This window comes from Tursiops truncatus, chromosome 2, assembly GCF_011762595.2.
Source record: "Tursiops truncatus isolate mTurTru1 chromosome 2, mTurTru1.mat.Y, whole genome shotgun sequence".
NCBI lineage: Eukaryota > Metazoa > Chordata > Mammalia > Artiodactyla > Delphinidae > Tursiops > Tursiops truncatus.
Genome location: NC_047035.1, coordinates 111,163 through 117,500, shown reverse-complemented (window position 1 = coordinate 117,500; position 6,338 = coordinate 111,163). Strand labels below are relative to the sequence as shown.

The window sequence follows — 6,338 nt, the reverse complement described above, 5'->3', positions numbered from 1 at the left end:
TGGGGGTATAGTTAATTGAATGCGGTAGACAAACACAGAGATATACTGACATGAAGCATTTCATAGTATACATATTCTCAACAATATTGAATTGCTGCACAATCATTGTACCTGTACTTTTAGCCATAGACTTAAAGTAAGAAGTGATACATGTCATGAGTAGCTTGATAGTTAGGAAAAGAGTGATAATACATGTTATGATAATACTAATTATCTGTAAAGCAAAGTGAAAAATTCTGTCTGTTCCTGAAGGGAGTCAACTAAACAGGTCATTTAAAGGGTCAGTTATTCTTACATCTTGTAACCGTTTTGCGTTTTGAGAAAATTTTGCTAGGCACGTCTCAACTTCTCCAGAGGCATTAATATAAGTGCAACAGTAGTATGAGGGGATTATGTTGTTCTTGTATTGACTGAGGACTTGGATGACAAATCCCAAAATCGGTTGCATTGCCCCCAGTTGCTATACTTTGTAACAACTTTACTAAAGACTTTTCTTTCCATCCTGAATGTTGGGGCAAAAGTATAGCCAGAAGTACAACAGTAACTTTAAATTTTGATTGGGGACAGACCTTTGGAAAGTAGTATAGTCAGATTAGTAGGATGAGTCTTACAGGACTGGTCCAGACTCTTGGTTAGCCGTCTACTACTGCTGTCATCTTCCTCCTGTCTTGGGTTGGTGGCACTGTTCTCAGGTATTCAAAGCCGGATGTCAGAAATAAGGGATCCATTCAGGTGGAGGGGCCTTTTAAAATGAGAGGTGTGGTTCCTTGAGTCTACGCCTTCTAATGTGGCAGCACATGGGTTAGTTAATAATATCTGATAAGGTCCTTTCCAAAGTGGCTGCAATGGATTTTTTATTTTCTGTATTTTCCATTAAACAAAACCTCCAGGCTGTAATCCATGATCCTTAAAGTCTTCATCGCCCAGCTACTAATTTTCATTTTGCTTAAGTGATTTAATCAGGCCCTGGCAATAATGTAATATTTCTCTTTGGAACATGTTTGGTTCATATATTCCCTCATCTAATAGCATAGGCCATCCTGTTATTATTTCCAAATGGCCAGCCGGTGTTTACCAAAAGGTGCAGATCTAAGTTTGAGAAGCTCCAGGAGAAGAGCTTTTGACCATGTAAGAAGAAATGCTTCTCAAAGTTTTGCCAGTTGCATTTTGATAGTTTTGTTAGTGCTTCCTACCATTCTGAAAATTGAGGATGATTAGTGTACTGAAAATGCTGCATTATTGGTCAAATTTCAAAGATAGATTTAATTATTTGTCCAGTAAGATGAGTTCCCCAGTCACTGCGTAATTCAGAAGGAATTATCCAAATAGGAATTGTCTTTTCTAATAACAATTTACCTACTGTTAAAGCCATTGCTCTCCTGCATGGAAATGCTTCAACCCAGTGTGAAAACATGCAGATCATTACCAAGCTATGTCTATTTACTTGAGAGGGTGGCGTCTGGACAGAATCCAATTGCCATGCCTCAAAGGGTCCCTTAGGAAGGGGAAAGTATCCATGTGACCCATGAAGTGACTTTCCAGGGTTATATTTAGGACATACATTACAGCGAGCATATACATTACGAACCACTGTGGGAGAAAGTCTCCAAATGCACTGTTTTCCCTATAGAATCATTTCCTCAGGTGCCCAGTAAGTTAAAGAATGCACATGCTGTAGCAATGGTAATGGGGCTCCAGCAGGTGCTATAGGTTTCTTATCAGGTCCAAATGCTCTTGGTGTGATGGAGTTAACAATTCCTCTTATTTATTGCCGTATGTTATTCTTCTTCAGTGGTGATTTCTTGACCGTGTGCAAAGAAATCCTTTATTGAGTTGGCAGGGTTAACAGAGAGCAGTGGACATTCTCGAGACTGGACAGAGGATTATTTAGAGCTGCTTGGTTGGTGGCAGCATCAGCAAGCTGATTTCCTTTAGCTTCCATAGTCTTAGATTGGGAATGTCACGGCGTTTTAATAATTGCTAACAGTTTTGGCAATTGTACAGCATTTAATAACTCTGCAACATGTTTTTCACTTTTACTGGGCCCTCCTGAGGAGGTTAAAAAGCCTTGTTGTTGCCATAACATTTCAGAGTTTTCACCACAACTCCAAAGGCAAAACGGCTGTCAGTATAAATTTTGCTATCTGGTCTTTAGCTAGTGGACAAGCTCAAGTGAAAGCAATCAAGTCAACTGGTTGTGCTGACTTAATTTCTGGTAAATAAGAGCTTTCAGTTATGTCCACTGTGGAAGTTACTGCATACACAGCTCAGTAACGTGCTCATTTATATTTTAATTAGGACCCATCTCTAATCCAAATTAGACCAGCATTGTCAATGAGAGCTTCTTGTAAGTCACTCCTAAGAGAAAGAATTTAATCTGTTAATAACATGCACTCGTGGTCTTTTTCTTCCTGTGGTGCTGTAAACAAAGTTGCAGGGATAAGGTTATTACACTAAACTAGGGTAATATTAGGTGTAGATAGTGATAATACTTCATAGGAGGCTGATTGATTTACAGAATAGTGCTGAGTGTGGCAGGGGTTTATAAGAGACTCAACCAAGTGAGGGCATAAATAGTCAGAGGAGATTCCATCAATATTTCTTCAGTAGTTTTACATCAGAGAACAGTTGCTGAAATAGCTTGCATACAAGTTGGAAGTCCTTTTGCTACTGAGTCTAACTGTTAAATATGGGTCGATATTTATCACCATGATTTTCAGCTAATCCCCCTAAAGCGTTTCCTTTATTTTCATGTACAAAGAGAAAAAAAGGATTTATAGGCTTCTGTGGAAGAGGTAGTGTGGATGTTGGGCGATGCTTCCAGGGCTCAGAATGTCCATATTTGACCTAAGACACATCAGCTCATTTGCAAATGCATGAAGCTAAAATTTTGTACTCAGTACATGGACCATTGTATAAAGGAGCAGATTGATGACCTATGAATCATGCTCAGTGGGAGGCTGAGAGCCCACATCCTCACCCTTGTTTGAGGACAAGCATCCCTTGCTGTGTCCCTAAACCCTGTGCAGACAGAGGTCCTCCCATTGAGGCACCAGCCCCGAGAGGACGTGCTCTTCATTGTGAACCAGCCTTTGAATGACACATAGACACCTGAACCTGTTCTGGGCTTTCATATCCGAATGTCTCTTTCCTGGATGCAGTGTGTTCCCGAAAAACCACAGACCCAGTTCTCTATAGCCCTTTCAAGTCCCTTTTTCCTTGATAAAAGAGTTAGTCTCTCCATTTTTACTGGGGACTTGCACGTGGCTCATAATGTCGTGTGCATTGTAGGATGTGTGTCAGCACAGATGGACTCTACGCACTAGGTAACTAGGTACTGACAGCACAGCCCACATGTTACAGCCCAACCCGTGTCCAGATATTTCCAAATGTCCTCTAGGGGAGAAAATGACTCCAGTGTTATATGGACATCAAATTCCAAATATAAACAATACTCATACTATTCCAGTGAAAGGTATTGCATCAAACAGGACTGGGGAGATTTTTCATGCTGAAAGAACTTGGAAATCCATCTGAAGCTGGAAGTAGATTTGAAGTTCAACAGAAGAATCACTTATGTCATTAAACAATTAAAAACTGGACAACTAATAAGAGTAGGTAGTGACCTAAATTTCAAATAAAGGTCTCATGAGGAAATATTTCTGAAAATTTATCCGGCAATCATTCCACACCCTATTATGAATTCTAAAGAATGTTACAGTGGGCACTTTTATGTCTTTTGGGGATGATCATCTAGTTCGCCCCATGAGGATGGGTGATTTTTCTTTTCCAAAATGATACTTACATTTCCATATTTGTCTCTCTGCTTCTATAACACCTGTGTATAATCATCTAGTGTGGTCATTACATAAAAACAGTTTGTGCAGCTTAAACAACAGAAATGGATTCCTCTCAGCCCTGGAGGATAGAAGTCTAAGGTCATGGCGTCAGCAAGTTTGGGTTCTTCTCAGGCCTTTGCCCTTTGCTTGCATGTGGACCTTTTCTCACTGAATCCTCAGATGGTCTTTTCTTTCTCTCTCTCTCTCTCTCTCTCTCTCTCTCTGTCTCTCTCGTGTGTGCATCCCTGATTTCTTAGTGTGTTCAATATTTCTCTGCTTAAGTGTGACATAGACACTTGACCACACATTAGCCAACAGGATCCTTGTAATTCTCTTCTCAGCTAGTCATGACCTGTGGGCTTCTGTGTTTTATTTGCATGAGCAGGTTTTGTCAAGTGCCCTGCTAACTGAGAATAATGAGGATCCCCTACTCTTGAACTCTAATCACCATCAATATTTGATCAATCCTTCAAACCCCTATCATCCATATGTTATCTGATCACCCTGGTCGCCCTTTAGCAAGAATCCTTTTGAGTCTATGTAACCAGAATCCCCTTAGCTTGTATTTCTTCTCTTAATAATTTCCAGTCCACTCCACCACACTCTCTTCTTGGCCATAAGCCCCCACTTGCCAGGCTGTATTTGGAATTAAGGCAAGTTTCCAAGGCTGCATCCCATATGCAGCAGCGAGTTTTGTCTTCAGGTTTTGGATGAACTTTATATTGGAGACATGAGTATCATTTCACCACCCATGGCCATATAAGGCATGCCTGAATGAAGCTGATGTCTCATGTACATTTTCCCTAAGTCCACTCACAGCGATTTGTGCGTAGGGACACTAGACTGTTCCTCAGCCCTATGCCTGGGACTACTTTAAACTATCGCCAAGAATCACAGAAATGTGAAAAGCATGGCACTAATTTGACCCGAGAAAGTGCTCAAGTACAGGATGGGAATGAATCAAGAAAAGAGAGCATCACCTTGACTGACCTCAGCTGGGAATGTGTGTGTGTGTGTGTGTGTGTGTGTGTGGTGTGCGCACATGTGTGTTGTGTGATTCAAACAAGCAGCTGCATTGTAAATGTCCGTGAATGACCACAAAATGACAGTATTTATTTTGGGGTGCTCATAAAAGCTAGAAGTAGGTGAATTTGCAGATTTGGAATCTGTGAGTAACGAGGATAATTGCACGTGCAGTAGTGGAGCACTCTGGCGTTAGAGTCTGTAACGCTGCCTGCTGCAGAATTCAGAATGCTTGTGCAGGTTGCCTGAAAGCAGGACGGTGTGTCTCTCCTTCCACATCTACAAAAGCAAAACAACAATTAATACTGTTTAAAAGTCTCATGTGCACTCTCAGGATATTTGCAAGTTTCACGAACTTCAGGCTCAAATTGAACATTATGGTGAGCCCCAGGGTTGTTCTGAGCTCCTTTGAGAAAAAGGTAAATAAAGAAATGATAAAGAACCTTAATTCTTGAGTATTATATGTGTCTGTGCATATGAGAATATATATACACAACTATAATAAATAAAAATTAAGAAAATAAGTACATGCACACAAAATTTTCCAGACTCCGCAAAATCCACAACAATGAAACATTAGGATACAGAACAGGGTCTCTGGTGGAGATCCTGGGCAGGAAGAGGAAAGCACAAGTTCTAACAAGAATTTCCTCCCAGCCCTTATCTGCTGCTGCCCCAGGCCTCAGCCCTGCACTTCGTGGGTCCTCTGCGTCCCCTGGTGGTTACGGGCCTCTGTGCAGGGAGGTTCGTGTCTGGGCTCACACTGACTTCCCCTCACTGTGTCTCTCGCACAGTAATACACGGCTGTGTCCTCAGTTGTCAGGCTGCTCAGCGATAAGTAGACTTGGCTCTTGGAGGTGTCCGTGGTGATGCTGAGCCGGGACTTAAGAGTTGGGTTATAATCTGTGCTTCCACTACCATATATCCCCCCAACCCACTCCAGCCCCTTTCCTGGAGCCTGGCGGACCCAGTGTACATAATAGCTGGTTAATGAGAATCCAGAGACAGTGCAGGTGAGGGAGAGGGTCTGTGAGGGCTTCACCAGGCTGGGTCCCGACTCCTGCAGCTGCACCTGGGACAGGACACCTGTGGACAGAGAGAACCACGGTGACTCATGGGCTCAGATGCAGCTTCCCCAAGTGTTCACGTCTGAATCCCTGAGACACTCACCTCTGGGAGCTGACACCAGGAAGAGGAAGAACCACAGTGGATTCATCTTCTTGCAGATGGGATTCAAGAAGCCCAGAAATTCTCTTCAAGCATGAGGAGAAACCCAAATTTAAGTGAACTGGTACTTTGTTTTTACCTTGTGACATAAGGGGATGTTTGCATATGGGAGGGACCAGTCTATAAAAATCGGAAAGTAGTGAAGGGAGGTCCCAGTCTCTGGGACTCCACCTGAGGAGGGTGCTGACTGTTTCCTCAGAGAACTCAGCCCCCACCTGGCGTCCCCTCCCTGTGCCTGGGGTCTCTGTG

At 42.4% G+C, this 6,338-nt stretch overlaps 1 long non-coding RNA gene across 1 annotated transcript; it reads right to left on the bottom strand.

The window, feature by feature from the left end:
- Nucleotides 1-5,883: 5,883 nt before the first annotated feature.
- LOC141277812 (uncharacterized) lies at nucleotides 5,884-6,101 on the bottom strand. Its single transcript, XR_012329665.1, has 2 exons — nucleotides 6,033-6,101; nucleotides 5,884-5,948 (listed from the first exon to the last, which is right to left on the bottom strand). It is a non-coding gene; the product is annotated as an uncharacterized lncRNA (long non-coding RNA).
- Nucleotides 6,102-6,338: the final 237 nt, after the last annotated feature.